The 19,933-nt window shown below is 27.8% G+C and overlaps 1 protein-coding gene across 1 annotated transcript in view; it reads right to left on the bottom strand.

Moving 5' to 3' along the window:
• LOC123298078 (N-alpha-acetyltransferase 15, NatA auxiliary subunit) overlaps positions 1-19,933 on the bottom strand; it is a 103,053-nt gene that overhangs the window by 3,152 nt on the left and 79,968 nt on the right. The window lies entirely within an intron of this gene.

Below are 19,933 nucleotides of genomic sequence, written 5' to 3'. Positions count from 1 at the left end.
AAGAGTGGATTATTTTTTATTTTACGTTCCATTCATACGTTTGAACAATATTGTTATAAATTACTTTGGTTACTTAATATTCATCTATATATTCAACGCCCGCTGAAACCCAATTTAAGTATTATCGTATTATCGTAAGCATATTATGGTTTTTCATTGGAGATTGCTGCAATTAAAATTTGCCGAATTGTAATAAAAAAATCTAGCAAAACTACCTTCCGACTCTGATTTTTCGATTTCGAATATTTTAAGAATATTGCCGATTGCAACTGTACTATAACAGTAATTATTATAAAAAATTACAATATTAAAATTATAGCAGTGTTTGTTGGAATGTGCATTAAAAATGAAAGTAAATACCTCTAAAACCCAAACTATTATTATTATAATATATATCTTATGACCTCGAATTTATTATTATTTTTTTGCACAATTCTCAACTAAATGATTGAATTATATGAAGATTCTAATTAATTAATTAGTTACTATTATTATTAATTACTCAAAAAATGTAAGTCATTAAAAGTTCAAACATGTTTTCTGCGTGCCGGAAACTCGCTCATAAATTTAATGCGGAATTTTAGATAATAAATCTTTGATATTTTTTAAATATTGAGTACTGAGCCATTTATAGGAAAGAGTTTTGTAGAGAGAACTACAGCGGTTGGTAGATTTTGATTTTCACAAGATGCGCCAGATTATTATATAGACACATGCACATTTAAGTTATTGTTTATTTTCTCAAACAACATTTACAAAATTTAAAAGACCCCGACAAATTTTTCGGGTACAGAAATCTGTATTCGCATTTGAAACATATCTAATATCACTCTCCTTAAATTGCCTTTTTCCTTAAAGCCTTTTCTAAGTCGATTTAGAAGATCATCGTCAATTTTTAGTTTTTTCGGGTACGGAACCCTAAATTCGCACTTGAAACATAGCTAAAAACATTCTCCATTAAATTACCTTTCAAACAAAACCAAAAAAATCACAATCATCGGTTCATCCGTTTAGGCGCTACGATGCCACAGACACACATAGCGGTCAAACTTATAACACCCCATTTTTTAGTTCGGAGGTTGAAAAACAAACCAATTTTCTCAAAAAATTTAATTTAATTTATTGTTATGATTTATCGTTATAAACAGAAACTTCATTTGTTAGATTTACATCTTAAATAATGCCTAAAAATAGTTTATCGACATATTTAATTAACTTTTTTAATTCATCAGAGGAGGCAGATACTTTGTATCTAATAATTCGTTAAAATTATGCAGTGTCTGCATTTCAAACTTTATTATTTATCTTTTTGGGGGATACACCATTCACCTAGAAATTATGATTGAATAAAACATAATAATTATTGCAAAAATAATTTTACTTTCTATGAGATAAAATAAATACACGTAATTATAAGTTGTAATGAATGTAACAATTTTTTTATATTTATCATACATGAAAAACCAATATCCGGTGGAGTCGGCAGGAAATCTTATTTATAACTTCTCTTTCACGATTGATCGATGTCTATAGGTACACTTTATTTTTTGTAGTTTATTTTATTCAAAATTGGAATTTATAAAATCGACAATTAAACTGAAAAGCTTGTAATCGAGGAAATAAAATCGAAAAAACGGTTTGATCCAGGAAAATACTTCGCACTAGTAGATTTTTATGGAGGCTGGTGGAATATGTTTATCTGAGTTTATTCACCAAATCATATTCATGCGAAATTGAGTTTTTTTGATTTGCGCCCATAAAGTGGGCCAGAAATACCCTATTTCTGGATACCACATTCTCTTATTTAACATTTAAAAACTATTGGATTTTATATTTTGGATGATTTGAAACATTTTTACCTAGCCTCATCGTTTTCGAGATGTAAGCAATGCTTTAAAAAAGGGGATTTTTTTAGAAAGGGCAAATTTAGTAGAATTACTTACTTGGTTTATCAAAATTGGATAAAATTTGGATGTGATAGAGCAAAATTAAATTTTTTGGATTCTGATGACGTCATAAAGTTCAAAAATTCGATTTTTTTGAAAACACAGGCAAATGTTATCCGATCTTATTGGAATTTTTTTTGAAACCAACTAATTTTGGATCATTCTTTTCAGCTGTGATGTCAGTTTTTCGCTAGCTATCACATATGTGCTTAATTCCGGAACCAAGCGTCCACATTCTTGAAATCTTATAGAGCTAGGGTAATTTTGACCATAAATTTGAAAAGTATGGCCCAAATTTAGTAGAATTGCATACTTGGTTTATCAAAATTGGATAAAATTTGGATGTGATAGAGCAAAATTAAATTTTTTGGATTCTGATGACGTCATAAAGTACAAAAATTCGATTTTTTTGAAAACACAGGCAAATGTTATCCGATCTTATTGGAATTTTTTTTGAAACCAACTAATTTTGGATCATTCTTTTCAGCTGTGATGTCAGTTTTTCGCTAGCTATCACATATGTGCTTAATTCCGGAACCAGGCGTCCACATTCTTGAAATCTTATAGAGCTAGGGTAATTTTGACCATAAATTTGAAAAGTATGGCCCAAATTTAGTAGAATTGCATACTTGGTTTATCAAAATTGGATAAAATTTGGATGTGATAGAGCAAAATTAAATTTTTTGGATTCTGATGACGTCATAAAGTACAAAAATTCAATTTTTTTAATAACACAGGCAATTTTTATCCGATCTTATAGGCATTTTTTTGAAACCCACTAATTTTGCTTAATTCTGGGACCAGGTCTCCACATTCTCGAAATCTAAAATAGTTTATTGCATTTGTAATATTATATTTCAGTATTTTAACGAAAGTTCACTTTAAATATTTTAAATTCACTAATCATAAGATCGAATTAGCATCTTTCTTACAAGTTAATAAATTTATTGTAATAGAATATTAAAAACTGCATGTAAAAACAATGTTATAACATTGAAAATGCGTAATAAATCATTAAATAATACAAGGTAATCGAGAATCAGCTCATCATAATACTAAAAAAACTTCAGACAAATACTAATTAATTCATAATTTTTAATATCTATTAATTATTTTCTTTTTTTTATGTCACCAATAAAATTAAATTATGTATTTAATTTTCAAAAGCAGATTTTAATTATTTTTATAATTATCAGGAGACGATTTTAAAGTTAAAACGAGGCAATTTTTTACATCTTCACTATAGATTAGTTTCGCATTGACTTTGACTTGTGTAGTTTGACATTAAACTGATTTTGACTTTGTTGCGAATATTTGTAAAAGATACTATAACACAATATACTATAAAAATTTAAAGTCAATTGACCGTCTCTAACTTGAGATAAATTTAATTAGTTGCACATTGATGTATTTGTTCCGAGTTAAAAAAAATCCAAAATTATTGACCGTTTTATTGTTGAGATATAATAACGCAAAGTTCATCAATTTTATTGGTAAACAGAAACGACTATAATTAGAGTATTGGTAGTTGAAGAGAGAAATTTATACAAACAAAATTGTTAACAACACTTAGTACATAATATATGGTACAAGAATTAGTTGCGTGGTATTGTAAAGTTAAAAATAACTAATTATTTGAGAAAAAATTATTCTTTGACAAAAATCTAGAATTTTTTATAAACAGCAATAATTTTTGATCAATAAATCAATTATCATCAACAGTGCAATTATTAGACGTATTTTTTTAAAAATCTTTTCTAATTGGCAAATGCAATTTCGGCAATCCTTCAAATTACAGTAATAAAAGGAAGTTCTTATATGTTTAAGAAAACTTGAACGCAATTTTAACAATGATTTTATTCTATTTGTAGTATTATTACTGCTATATTTATATTTTTATACATACGCATTCATTTAAAAACGTATTACACCTGTTAAAGGCCGACAAAAATTGTTAATTAAATACTAATTACAGGTTTTGTTTTAAAATATTCGATAGGGCACACCTTTATATCAAAATCGAAACACCTTGTCGATTTCCCAACACGATAAAGACTATGAAAGTTGTATAATAAGTAAATTTTTTTTAAAAACCTTAAAATACACGCAAATCAAATAACCGTATAAAAGGTTGTTTTTTAAAATCACCTTGGTCATTGTCCTATCAAATATTTTAAAAAAGGAAGTAAATTCAAATTCATTACAAATACTCCACTTTACAAAACCGGAAATGTAAAATAGTGTTAAGGATGTACGAATGCTGTAGCTTAACTGTTTAAAGATTAAGGCTTGAGCTTAGATTTTTTTATTCGTGGTATTTAACGTAGTTCCAGCATGGTATTTGCAGTTTCTATGTTAAAGCAATGGTACAATTTTTTTTTCGACAGAATTTAACGAAAAATTAAATTTAAGAATTTAATAATGCTTACTATTAATTCCCAAAGTTTCAGAAATTTTGACCGTTTAAAATGGGAAATAATTATGCCAACGTCCCAATTTCGATCAATTTACGTCAAAATTAATATCTCGAAAGTGAAAATTAATTTCTAAATTTTTTTTTTAGAATTTTATTGTATAAACATTTTTTTCTACTTTTTCTTCAATATATAATAATATCATAAAAAATAGTTGGAGAGACCGGACATTTTACATGCTTTAAATGGGACATGACCCTCAAAATCGCGAACTTTGTCTTTAAATATCTCGCGATCTAAACGGTCAAAAATTATGAAATTTTAGGAATTCATAAATAAAGCTATTATAAACCCGAGAAAAAAAATTCGGCCAAATCTGTCGAAAAGTGATTTCATGCTGGTACTACCTTAAGTGATTAAAATTTTAAAATTTTGATGAGGGGTCATCGTGATTTTTATATAACTAAGTATACTATAGCTCCATCTTCTTAAAATAGGATCTCTTACTCGAAGGCTTCAAGTGACAGGTAGTTCTTATGGAGGGCATAGATGACCTCTATTCTAGATGTTACAGACCCATTTGCTTTACTACTCTTTTGCATTATTACTATTATTAATTATTGTGTGTAATTTTGGCAAATTTTCGGTTAACATTAGTTTAATTAACCAATTTAAATTTTTATAATAATCAAAGTTGTAGGAAATAAAATCTGCTAAGCATTGTTCTCTAACAAAGTTACTAAAATTCAATTGTACTTCGAATTTCCATCAAAAAATTTTCAAAAGGTATGGTCTCTATCTTTCTTGGGTCTTGTTCCTTCCCGTTTCAGATTAATCAAAAATACCAATTACATTGGTCAACAAAAAACAAAAAGTTGTTTGTTTCCTGTAATTTGTTTGTTTGTTTCTATCTTAAATTAACGCGTGTTTTTTAAATATGGCAACAATTTTTGTCTAACAGCTTATGTTTTTGAGTTACAGTTTACTACCCTTATTTATTAAAATATATTTTGCTGTGGTTTTCGATATGGCTTCGCCAAGAAGATTTTTTTGCAAGTATTTGCAAAATATCGAAAACCTATATCGGACTTTGTAAAAACTGCGGACCCGAACATTTTGAATCTAATGCCCAGCAGATTTCTGCAGGTGCAAATAACATATATGGAGGTTTCGTCTACTAAATACAAGCCCTACAAGTGGGATCATTGTCCTGTCAAGAGTCCCACCACTCTTCTCAACTATGCACCCGTCTCAACTGTGGTTATACACAGTTTGGTCTGTCGCCAAATGCCCTGCGAAAAGTGCCAGTAATCAAGATGGACTTGTCGTAGCCATTCTTTGATTTGGTAAGTTACAGAGCATCTTGCTATGGGAATGACAGGCTCAAGTGAAAGGGGTATTTGAGACGACATCTCTCGTGCCAACGAGTCTGCTGCTTCATTTCACCGGTGTTACTTTACAGAGAAAATTATTTAACCCTGATTGTACATTCTTAAACACGATTAAGATTTCTAAAGATAGTAACATGATTACATAACATATATATAAGTAAAATACGTGATATATGACATAAAACGTGATAAAATATAAAGTAAAGTTGTAAAGATGTAGGTTGGTTATGTTTGATTTATTAAGTGTTTAGTGATGATGATCTTGTATGATCTTTTGAATGTCAGCCAATAAAAGAAGATTCAAGTTCATGATTCAAAACATTATTAATGGATGGATATATTTATATATAGCTAACAACAAGTGATTGTTATCATACCTATATAATATAAAATATAATATACCATCATCATTATCCATCCATTCATTTATTTATTCATTCATTCACCTCTTCTTCTTCTTAAGTACGTACTGTTTTACTTTCAACTTTCTGTTCAAGATGATTTCAATAAATTTGCTTCATTACCGTTTCTTTTTTATTTAAAATTTTCAATGTCATTTTGTGTGGTAATTAAAATTGTAATAAATAAATTCGAATAATTAAACAAATGAAAACAAACAATTGACTGAATTAATTGTTGAAAAACCGTGTATAGACAGTGTTGACAACGCAATCGTTTTTTTTTCAATCGTAATATAAGTAAAGAAAGATAGCCACTCTTACACACAAAGTAATAAGAATATCTTTCCCCTCACTTTCTCAGTGGATATAGTAATAAACAAACATGACCAAATATATACAATTAACAGACCCGGCCACGCGTTGCGGTGGATAAGGTTCTTGTTATATTACATTCTAGTAAACTATTCAAGGGGAACAGTAATTTTTAGCTTATATGAAATGTTTGTATTTTTAACATAGCGCCATATATTGAATACTTACTCAATCCAGTCAACAGATATCGCCATCTGTTAGAATCGTTTGGAGCTAACAAATAACTGTGGCTGTCAAATAATAGACAAATAATTTGCAATAAAATATAATAATTTGCAATAGAATAGTATTGCGACTATAAATTGAGATGCAAGCTATCCTACCTTTCAAGTTGGATCATTGCACACGGGGTGCAAATCAAATTTAAAATTGGTTCAGTAGTTTAGGGACAAACAATGTGACACGTAATTTTTATATATAAAGAAGAAGATAAGTATCTTTATATAGATACTTTGTTCTATCTCTAACGGCTTACAAGATTGGATCTCTCAAGAGCCAATTGACCAATGTTGCATATTTATGAACTCGACCTCACTTTAAACGTCCCGAACATGCTTTAAAAATGCAGCTTGATATCTCTATTCGTTTTTGAGTTATCGTGTTGAGTTATCGTGAGATGGACGGGCGGAAAACCGAAAATGGACTATTTAGTTGATTTTATGAACACCTATACCAAAATTTTGTTCGTAGCATCAATATTTTTAAGCGTTACAAGCTTAGGACTAAACTTCGTATACCTTGATATATTTCATAATATACATGGTATTAAACATACTTTTTTTATATATTTTGTTTATTTGTCCAAGGAAATTTTAGACAAAATTAGTTTGGAAGACAAAAATATTTTTTATTTTTTAGTGCAATAAAAAAATTAGTTTAATTAGTAGTTATGATAGGCTGGTGTAGTACATGATAAATGCCTGAAGGAGATGCACTCAGCCTCTCAAAATAATTTCAGAGCAGATAAATGAAATTATCAGCGGAAAAGGTGATAAAACATATATATGGTATCACAATGGACTCTAAAGTCTAAGTGTGCCTTTCGTGGGACAGCCAATATAACCTAGTCTAACCTAGCGCAATAAAAGCTTTCTTTAAAAAACATTTTTTTAAGTAAAACGAAATTGTTTGTTAATAGATTTATAATTTGCAGCTTAATTATTGTCTTACTCATATTATTCAAAAGTAAATTATAGTCGTCACCTATTACAAAATGTTATTATTTGCGTATCTTTTGTAATTTCCATAAAAATTATTCATATGGGTTTTTTTATCATCCTTAAAATCATCTTAGCCCTGACATTGAAAAATATATTTACAATACTGTCATAAATCCGGGTAAAAATAAAATCCGTATCTTCATATTATTAAAAAAAAAAACAACAACTTTAAAAATAGATATATAATAGATGTACTCGAAATCCTAATAGACAGTTCAATACCGAATCTTGTACAATGTGGTTTGTAACTTCAAACCACAATTGCGGATTTGCAATCCTGTTTTGGAGTAGTACATTTGCTACTTCTTTTAACGTATAATCGATAATTACGAATAACTTTGATACAAAACACAATGCAAAAACTTCCGAGTCCATTCGATCTGTCTATTTATAAAAAGATGTTACAAAAATTGGCTAATTAAGGAAAATGAAATGAAATTTTTTGCTTTTTGCTAAAACCTGTTGGAATGTGTTTCTTAGGTGTCAAATATCATTCGTAAAGCATGAGTTAGTTGCGTAAAATTTGTTTATCCCAATTCCGTCTCTATATATTATAAATGTGAAAGTAAGGATGTTTGTTTGTAAGTTTGTGACGATTTCACGTAAAAACTAATAAGTGGATTTGAATGAAACATAACAATAAAATAGCTCATACATCAAAATAACACATGAGCTATAATTTATAAAGATATATTTAAAAAAATTTAATTTAGTCTATGACATTTCTCTACACTATCTATGAGCATCATTTTGAACCATAAATTAAAGATTTCTTCATGGCCACATGTTCTGATTCACTCAATGAATCAAGACATTTAAACATTTAAAAGAAATTTAAACTGTACATATATTTCACCTCTTTAAAAAAAAACCCCTACCCCTACTTCGAGTGTTTTGGAAGAGAGCTAAGTGAGAGCAAGAAAGGTGGATACTATAACGCGGTGGTCTTTATTTTTAAGCCCCGCGAAGCGGGTGGGTATCAAACTAGTAAACAATAAATTGTAAATTAAATGGAACGTTCTATGTAAAAGTTTACTTAAAAAATTAATAAATAAGCAACTTGTATTACGTATTATATTTTACGTAGGTACGTATATTTTAAAATATTATTTATTATGAATATTAACCAAGAAAATCATTAATCCCCTTAAAGCTTTTTCATTATTTTCTTACAAATATAAAAGTTTTACTGACTATAATTCTACCGCATAGTTCTACCATTTAATAAAACAAATTTGTTGTTGGTCTTGGTCCTTAACTTTTACGGCGGAATACATGTAACATTTTCTCTCGTGTACAAAATATATGATATGATATATTTTCGAAGGGGTACATTCTGTATAAAATTGTTTAGTTAAAAAGTTTATTTATTTACATGAACAAGCGATTAACAATTTTACCAAGTTCCAATTATCATGATAATTTTATCATTAAGAGCACACGAACACCTGAAAAGTCCTCTGTTAAACAGCCTCTTGCCTCTTCTCTTAAGGCTATAAGTACTACAATCGTTTAAGTAAATCATATCAGAATTTGCATTTGAATATTGTGAAATAAATAATGAAATAATTATTGTATATTATAACATTAACTTATTCAAGGATATTAAAATAAAAGTGGTATTACAACCCACAATTAATATAATAAACGTTTTAATTCGTTTTTTTTACTTTCCAATTCATTTTTTTTATACTTAAATTGTTAAATAAATTTTACTAACGAAAAATATTTTTTAAATGTGTTATTTGACCTTACTCAATGTTTTGGCTATTTAAAAAACAATTAATTTTATTTGTAATTTAAAAGAACATTATTTAAAAATTAAATTATAATTTAAACATTTTTTAGGTTATTCATGTAAAGAAAGAGTGGACTTTTCAAAAGCTCAATTATTTGAAAAGCTTATAATTTTTTTAAATTATTTTTTTCTTTGTAGATAAAAATGCCTAATATGTAATTCGTTTATGTTGGAAAAGGTTTTTATTTCAATAAAATATACGTAACCACGACAATTTCATTTCAATCTAGCAATTATATTTCGAAGAACCATCGCTTCACTAGATCTTGGGAGAATTGAAGCCGAGAAGTGAAATACCCTTTTAAATAGGGGAAAGAAACTTCATAGACCTTATGAAAATTGAAAATGAGGAAAATAAGGGGGGGGCGGATTATTTAAATAAGTAAATGACTTCAAAAGTAGGCATATTTAACATTGGTCTTATGGGAAAACGGATGATATGTTTTCATAGATTTCTCTAAAACTAGTCGGTGGAAATTAAATAATTAACTATTTAAAAGTTAAAACCTTAATAAATTATTGAAAAAAAAAATCACTTCGGTAGTGGGGACACAAATTTAAAAAAATATATTTTTTAAATTTTGATGGTGAAAATTATATTATAAGTTAGCAATATAACACGAAAAGGAAAAATACAATTTTTCGATATCTGGAGTAATTTTCAAAAGTTCGAAAATTGAAAATTTTGTTTAATTATTTACCATTCGATATTTCGAAAACCAAGGTAGATTTCGAAAAATTATATTACTATTTTTCGTCTACCTACACTCATGAAGTTATAATAAAATTTATCATCAAAGTTGAAAATAAGGTAGAAATAATTTCAACCACAAGTCTAAACTTTCCTTGGCGCTCGTACTACCTTAAAACCTTTACCAGTTAATAATTATTCAAACTTTTAAGAAAATTTCAAAATTTTTTAAATTTTCTATTAATTAAAAATTTTTTAAAATTTACAAATTGTTTCCTTTTTGTTTTTGAACGCCCGTAGCAAAACAGGTTAGTGAATGAACGTCCTTTAGCGGTTTAATTTTCTCTTATCAATAAGACCGCTTAAAAAACGACTACCTACTATTTTTTAATATTTTTTATAGAAATAGGTAATAATTGATTAAACGATCGGTTTGATATTATTTTATAATTTAAACATGTTGAAATACATATATTATTTTTATTACTTCCGATATACTTTATTTATATATACTTGAGAATGTTGCTTCGATTGTTTAAGTGTGTTGAAATATCGATCGAATTAAATAATGATGAAATAATATGTAGATCAATATTGTTGAGAATAACCAGATTTATAGTATTTAATTTCAAAATAAAATCAGTAAAAGTTATAAATCAGAAAAATAAGCTTTTTTAAATAGACGAAAAACTAGAAATTAAGTTTTACTAAGAAAAGATTATTTTCTAGTTTTTTAATTCTTTAAAATAAAAGTTTAGCTTCACATTTAAAAAATGATTTAATTTAAAATTATCGTAAGTATTTTAAGACCTCCTAATAAAATTTAATTAAAATATTGAAAACTTTTCTTTCCATCATTTAATCGCAAAAATAATTAATCAGTCTCAACGATGAAAAAACGTTCGAAAACCCTTCACCGTTTTATTCCGCTTTCTCTTATGCTTAAAAAATAGACACTAGTTTGATCAAAATAGCTCAATTCAATTTCAAAAAAGAATTTGAAATTGTTGTAAAGAGACGGTAGTACAAATTCATCCACATTAGTAATTTATTTTTACAAATGAAATTTACAAAATTTAAAAAACCCCCGACAAATTTTTCGGATACGGAACCCTAAACTCGCACTTGAAACATATCTAAGAACACTATCCATTAAATTATCTTAAACGAAACCAAAAAAATTAAAATCGGTTCATTCGTTTAGGCGCTACGATGCCACAGACAGACAGACGCACTCACATAAGCGGTCAAACTTATAACACCCTTTTTAGGCAGGGGGTTAAAGCAACATATTTTCCTAAAATTTTATAAAATTGATGAAAGGTCAATTTTCATATAAAAATCGTGACGTTTTTTTTTATATGCAAACTTTTTTTTGTGTTGTAATATATTAAATAAAAAAAAAACTAAAATCAGTGTTGACAGGTTAGTTAACAAACCGTTTGAAATATCAATATTTATCTAAAATTTATGAAAGGAAATTGTAAATACACTTTCACATAATCTCAACGGAAACAGTATTACACAAAAGGCGTAGGTCATGTATAATTAATTGATCTTAAATAAAAAAGAATTATAAAATTTAAAATTTTTATTTTAACTAAGGCAATTGTAAGTAACGACTGTTTTGTAACTCCTAGGGCTAATTTTTGTCTTTGTGTTAAGAATTGATTTACCTTCTATATTAGGTACGGTTATGAATGTTCTAAATTTATTTTTATTAATGTCCAGAATTATTTTCAATCACATATTCATTTAGACAGAAGTGGAGCATAGCATATGACGGAAGTGAGGCACAGCATGGAGAAGAGGTAGCTATGTATATATTTGTATTTTTCCCAGGAAAAATTGGAAAGAATTTCACAGATTGGTTGAGTGATTTGGTCTTCATTTTCTTGCAGGTATTTAACCCCCGAACCAAAAAAGGGGTGTTATAATTTTGACCGCTATGTGTGTCTGTCTTTGGCATCGTAGCGCCTAAACGGATGAACCGATTTTGATTTTTTTGTTTCGTATGAAGAGTAATTTGATGTAGAGTGTTCTTACCTATGTTTCAAGAGGGAGTTTAACTAAAAAATAGGCGATGATCCTCAAAATAGGTCCAGATTGGAGTAGGCTCTATGGAAAAGGGAAATTTAGTGGAGAGTGTTCTTAGATACGTTTTAAGTACGAGTTAAGGGCTACGTACTCGAAAAATTTATCGGGGGTTTTTTAAATTGCAAATTGCACTTGTTATTTATTGTCTTATGGTTCAGTTTTTGTAAAAATATTGATTTAAGAAAATAATTCGGATGATTTTCACTCATAAATTTTTCGCATTTTTACTAGAAATTGATTTGCTAGTGGTAAATGTTTGTTTTTTTGCTATAATTGGTACATGCAAATAGCAGGTTTTGTATAAATTTTTTGAAATTTAAAAAAAAAAAAAATTTTTTTTTAAATTTATAACGCTATATCTAATATTTATAACTAGCTGAAATAATTTGCTGTATTCTAAAGTTTAAAATAAAATAAAATTATATTAAATATTTCGTTATAGATTGAATGGTTTATTAAAATCGGAAGTAATAAAATTGAATTAGGTAATAAGATACAGACAATGTGGGTGAACTTAAGATAAAATAATAAATAAATTCGAAAGGTAACTAAGGTATATGGTTTAAAAATTTTAAAACTATACCTACAATAACATGATTTACATCACATTACTTCAATGCAAACTTATGGAAAGTTGTTTTTAAACAAAAAAATCTGTTTTTTTTTTTTTAATTGTATTTATGTTTAATCGTATAAAACAACTGTTTTTACAGTTTTTCGATAGAAGAACGGAAGCCTGAATGGTTCACTGTCAATTTATGAGAAATTAGCGCTACACAAGCATATTTTTTGAATGTGTACTACCCACAAGTATAAAGCCAATTTTAAAAAAAGTCACTAGTTCACTTTCAACAAGTGCAATTTGTGACTTGTGGCATTATGGAAACGAACCTTTTTGAAGATGTCGGTCGGTGATGACTATCCTTTAATTATACACTACCGAAATGGTCTGGAATTATTAATAATTATATGTTCGAATTTAATAATAATATGATAATGTTTATCATTTGACTTACCTATGTAGTTAGTTCAAAATTTTCTTTAGTATTATTTAAAAAATATAATGCTTTAATTTTTTTGATGTTTTTCTTCTGCATCTGCACATTTCTAATTTCTAATATTTAAAAGTATTATTAAGTGTCTTTTATGACGTTTTAATTAGAAATCTGCACATGAAAAAATACCGACATCTTGAAAAGGGTTCGTTTCCATAATGCCATAAGTCACAAGTGCACTTGTTGAAAGTGAACTAGTGACTTTTTAAAAGTTGGTTTTATACTTGTGGGTAGCACACATTTAAAAAATAAGAGTGTAGCGCTACTTTCTCATAAATTGACAGAGAGCCATTCAGGCTTCCGTATAGAAGTGACTTTAGAACCCTGTAGTGAAAACTTTAATTATTATTTTCATTTTCAATATTCTCTTGTGGTTTTGTTATCCTAGTCAGTGATGGATCTAGGATTTAAGTTAGGGGGGGAGGTAGTGGGTTTTATCGTTCTTCAATAAAATTTTTGAGAGAAAAGATTTATTTATTGGTATAATATCAGTTTCAATGTACATTTTTCTGCACTTCTTTTCTATAACACAAAGAATAATTGATACTGGTATCGCAAGTTGTTGAATCTCACATGGATGTATAGTTTGAGAAATAGAATGCATCCTCGCGATAGTGAATTTTCTAGTATAATCAAAGCAAATCAAAATATTTTCCAGCCTTCGCAAAAATTAACAGTTTGATGCAAATATACTGATTTTCGTGTGTATTCAGTAAATTAAAATCCGGGTTCAGGAGCGAAGGAGTTGAATGTAGCTCAAATAATTCACGGAGGGCATTAAATCACATGTAAAATGATACGAGATCTGAGATTCTTTCTTTCTTCTAAGGTAAGTCTATATCAACGGTTTTTACTGCATAATATAATAAAAAATTTTCTAAAATTGTTACAGATATAAAAGCATATATAAAAAGGAGACCAAAGCAAATCGTAATTAGAATGCTAAAACTAACAATAATATTTTATTACTGAGCTATAAAATGCGATTGGATTGGGTGTGTCTCTTGTATGCTATGGATTGTTGCAATTACATATTGTACCTATATTAAAATGTTATGATATTTATCTGCATTTTAAATGTAGAATAATAGGTACAAAAAATTAATTTTTTGCTTGCTCGAATAGTCAGTCACACATATTTTCTTTTCGATAGTTTGTGAATCTTGCCATTTATTTCACGATAGGATCATTCGGTGAAGCATAAATGATTTATTTTTTACCCATGAATTTTTAATTACAATTTATTTTCTTATTCAGGTAAAATTTGATTGCTAAGTAGGTAGTTCCATGGAAACAGTTAACCAATTGTTTTCCTCCTTTGATTTCTTACGGATTAGTCATCTTGAATATAAGGGATGATTTTACTTATTTCTGTTAAGGTTGGTCTTACGCCTACACCCTGTTAGTTCAGTAACGTTTCTTAAGGTTTTGGTTCCTCTTTTGGGCTTATTTCCAAATGATAGAAAGCTAGTATTTTCCTATTGTCTTATTCACAGTCAAGAGTGGCTCTACTACAAAAGAATTTGCGAGTATTGTGGAGACTTTCAGGAAGACAACTTTTGTGTGAATTTTTTTTTTCCAATTGACATTTTGTCGTTGTAAAAACAGAAAAACCGTTTCCAACATAAATTACCAGAGGTCCTATTTCTCTTATAAAATTTTAATTTCTTTTCTAAATTGCAAGAGCAGCTAACCCTAATGGAATTTGAGAGGAAATAACATAGATATCCATGCAAATTTTTAAGAACAAAAAAATAGATATAAAATACATAGACTTTTATGGATAAATCTCAAAAAACGATATATTTTGAAAGTTTTGATAATTTTCAAAAGAAGTAAATGAAAACAAATTTAAAAAAGAAGGTTTTAACATATTAGCAATGACATAAAAACCAAGTGTCTCTATATAATTAGGAATGTACAAACAGGATAGATTTTGGGTTGAAATTATTTTTATCTTATTTTCAACTTTGATAATGAATTTTATTATAACTTCATGAATGTAGACGAAAAATAAGAATAAAATTTTTCGATATCTGTCTTGGTTTTTGAAATATCGAAAGCTGAATAATTAAACAAAATTTTCAATTTTAGATATTTAAAAAATTCCGCCAGATATGAAAAGTTTTATTCTTACTTTTCGGCTTATATCGTCGTCAAGATATAACATAATTCACAATCAAAATTGAAAAAAAATATTTTTTAAATTTGTGTTCCCACTACCGTGTTCATATACATCCTCAAGTAGATGATAAATCAAATAAAATACATGGTGGAAGCGCAATTAAATTACGTCGTATATCAATTCATCTTATTAACTGTGCATTTATTCGCGCTCCCACTATGGAAAATAAATTGACACTAGTTTGAAACAATTTTTTAATGACAAAATATGGAATATAATAGGCTCACTGGAAAGAATTATTCGAACTCTTTTAGATTATAGTTCTAATTTTAATGAGAGATTATTTAGACATATTTAATTGAGGCCCTTGGTTTGTTATTATCAAAAATGCATTGTAATTAAATTTAATGAATTTTTTAATTATAATAAACCTGTTTGTATGATTAAAAATTACTTAGAAGTCATTATTTCAAGTAAGTGTGTATACAGAAAGTAACCATCGCTGTCTAAAATTATTCATATTTAAATTATATTGTCTAAATTATATGAAGTTTCATTTCGTGCGTTGGAATTCTTGCATTAGTAAATTTTCATATTGGTATATCTATTTCATTGACGTTAGAATTACATAGACTGAGTGTCAAACGATTGTAAGCGTGCCAACAACTGAAGTAATTGCTTAGGTAAAGTCCATTGTAGATTCGGAAGAAAAAATAAAGTGATACGTGATAGGTATTTTTTAAAGTCAAAAAGCGAAAAAGTTCAATGAAATCACAATATTTTATGTAAAACATTTTGTGTTATGAAAATTTAACATTCAAAGTATGTTATTGATAAATGTCCCTATATTCAAAGTATATTTTTTTGATAAATGTCTCTAGCTGACCTAAGCAATTACCTTAGATGTTGGTACGCTTCTCACTGTACGGAAAGATAGACGATGCTTAGTCTATGTACAACTCTAAAGTCAATGATCGAAATTACAGATTTGCAGTGGATTTGCGAATTAGATATTTTCTTGGCTAACAACGAACACTTTCGATTAAATTACCTTTCAAGGAACCAAAAAAATCAAAATCGGTTCATTCGTTTAGGAGATTTGATGCCACAGAGGGACATAAAGTCACCTTAAACGTATAGCACCCCTCTTTTTAGTCGGGAGTTAAAAATAGTATGAATTGCAATGATATTTTAAAGACCCAAGTTTTTGAAACTGAAATGCTTAACCGGTATCCTTTATTAAAATGTGATAAATAGAATTACTTATTTAATTATTTGTTCTTTTTACTAAATTATTAATAAAAATTGTTATTTATTTTTTATTCTGTAAATAATTAAATAATTTAGATAGTTTATTTACGACCAAATAAAGGAACTAATAAATTATATTGAAAACATATTAATATAAATAATTTTGAATCATATATTTCAATTATGAATTATTTCATTTTTTTTAAATAAAAATACTCTATATCTTGCAATATAAGAGATATTTTTCACAATTTTACAATGTAATTAACAAAATTGTTGATTATATAATAACTACTTGAAATAAATAAAAATTGTATTAAACAATCATAATATTTATGTAGGTATGTAATATTACTAATATATAATAATAATTATTATTATATATAGTTAATTACATACTTTGGTTATTTTTAGAGTTTTATATTGTAAAGAAATTAGTCCGGCAGCTATTAAGTGCACCTGGACTCGTAATGTTCAATTTCTTTTGTTCATTTCATTGTTTCTTCAGGGTTGCTTACAATAATCATAACATGAAATTCACAGCTAACCTTTTTCCCGAGAGTAGTATGGCCAGTTAATAACCAGGTTTACATACTTGCTTGTAACTCAGCATCAGTACGTAGTATAAAACAGAGTTGCTTCCCGCTCCCTGTACCTATATCCCTATGTATGCTTAGATCTTTAAAACTACGCAACGGATTTTGATACAGTTTTTTATAATAGTTTTTATAATAGTGATACAATTAAGAGGAAGGTTTTTATGTTTTAGAGGTTAATGTGATTTCGACGAAATTGTGAACAAAAGGAGAGTTAGTTATGAAACATCATTTTGGCTTGAATGAGATTTAATTATTTTATATTTATTATTTTATCATTTTTTGTTTAATCTATGTTTATTTACTCAAGTAGATAATCTATATGGGTAATCTAACCAGGGCCGAAAATAGAGCTGAAAAGAACCCGGAACAAAAGCAAATTTGGTGGCTACATAAAAAAATCTCCGGTTATAATAATATTGTGGAAATGCATTCACATCTTATACTAACTTGTAGTAACAGTTGTGATATGATATCCTAATGTTTTACAAGCGCTTTCAAAACATTTCATTACATAAAACGAAAGATTTTATAACTAAAACCTCTTTTTCCTTTATTTTACGGCAGTAAATTCATTTATTATTTTACTGAAGTTAATCTTGCGCGGTCTTTGATTTTCGATGAACAGTATCGTTAAATTACTGAGTCTATCTTGTCCCATTGAGCTGCGAAATAAGTTTTTGAACAACTTTAATCTAGAGAAAGTTCGCTCAGCTTTCGAAGTAGTGGCAGAGACAGTCAGTAACATCATACTAATAATGGATAACTGGACGACAACGACGAATTCTGACTGATCAACGAGCCGCTGCCATGGTTTGATGGGGTCAAATTGTCTATTCGGATGCTGGACTAATATGTTTGGCTGAACAAGTACTTACATATAAGAAATACAATAAGTAATATTGTGAACGAATTATAACCAAGTTAGGAGAAATAACCTAATAATGATTGGTATCTATAACCAAACCAAACTACCTATGGTGTGTGTATACAATAAATTAATATTATTTAAAACCATAAAAGAATTTTTCATTATTACCACATATTTAATATATCTTATTATTTAATGAATGTACTCTTAATTATTTTTTCAATTTTTTTTTCTATAAAAATTGACATTCGTTTACTTTAGAATTTTTACCTATATGTAATAAATAAAAGAGCTCGTTATATTTGGATTTTTAATTCCGCTTAATTATTCATTATAATTAGTTCATTATACTCAACTAAACATGGACTTTTTGAAGTTTCTCCAAAATTTTAACTAGAATTAAACTATGGAAAAAAACGAATTCAACGGGTAAGAAGAAGTACGTAAAATACCAGTACATATAATTAAAATTAATAACGTAGACCGCAAGCCCACTCTTATAAAACTTATTGATTACATCACCGTTTCAAAAGTTTCCATCAGGAAAACTTTTAACCGTCAAATTCAAAAAGCAATATTTTTGTTTTACAGAAATATATTTTTTATTAATCGAGTAAAGAATTTTATTTCTATACTAATCTTACAGTTAATATTACAACAATGAGTTTTAGAAAAAACAAAAGCTTATTTAGAGGAAAAGCACAAGAATCTTTTTCAAAAAAATCACCTTTTATATACAAATTCTGGCAAGTTATTTTCTTTTATGAGTTATTAATAAAACCTTTTTTTCGGTTAAATATAAACAGATTGAGGCGGTTTTTCTTAGAATAAATTCAACAACTCGCAGAAGCGAAATCTTGACCCACTTTTTCGAATTACACGTCCTCCTTTGAAACATAAACAAATTACATATTTTAAATTTTTACTGCTGTATGTTTATTTTTACTAACGTAAAAAAGAAATAATTATTCAAGGGGGAGATTACTCTTTCGCCCATTCTCGTGTAAATGGTTGGTTCGAAGCAGACATCGATCAAAAATATTGCTGAAAAATTCAAAGATGCTTTCTTACGAAATACAGTACAGAGTCATATCTGTCTAACTAAATGAACGAAATTGTTAATGAGTAAAAAAGATTGTATGAATAATAATTGAATTGCTTTTTAAATAAATTTTTTAGCAGGAATTTTTTCGTAACTGTTCGTAGAAATTTCTTAGCAATCTTTCTATTTAAAAATTAATGGTTTTGGTTACACTAAATTGAATAAAGACGCAATCAACAAGTTTCAATATAATCTAGTTAAAATTTGCGTCGTATCATTAACTTCCTAGTATGCTAGTAGCACAAATAAGGAAATATCTAATTGTAATCATATACTTTTTAATTAAATCAAGAATTCAATTAAATTATGATTTATAATTAAAAATTATTTCAAGTGAAAACATTAAATGATTCTTTTCTGTATTTATAAATATTGAATGTAATCAATATAAACTTGTTTTGTAAAATTTTATTTAACATTACCGGTCTTGAACCTTAAGTCATTACAGGATAGGAAATGTTAAAGGATCCCGCCCATTTAATAGTTAGAGAGATGTACATATGATTTACTGATGGTCATGGTTACCATCTGCTGAGCCTTAAATAAGATAGTAGGTAATGTTCCAAGTCGCCCTTAAAGGTTCCTCGAATTTCTACGTATGAT

The sequence above is a fragment of the Chrysoperla carnea genome, chromosome 4, assembly GCF_905475395.1.
Source record: "Chrysoperla carnea chromosome 4, inChrCarn1.1, whole genome shotgun sequence".
NCBI lineage: Eukaryota > Metazoa > Arthropoda > Insecta > Neuroptera > Chrysopidae > Chrysoperla > Chrysoperla carnea.
This window is presented reverse-complemented; position numbering and strand designations above follow the sequence as displayed.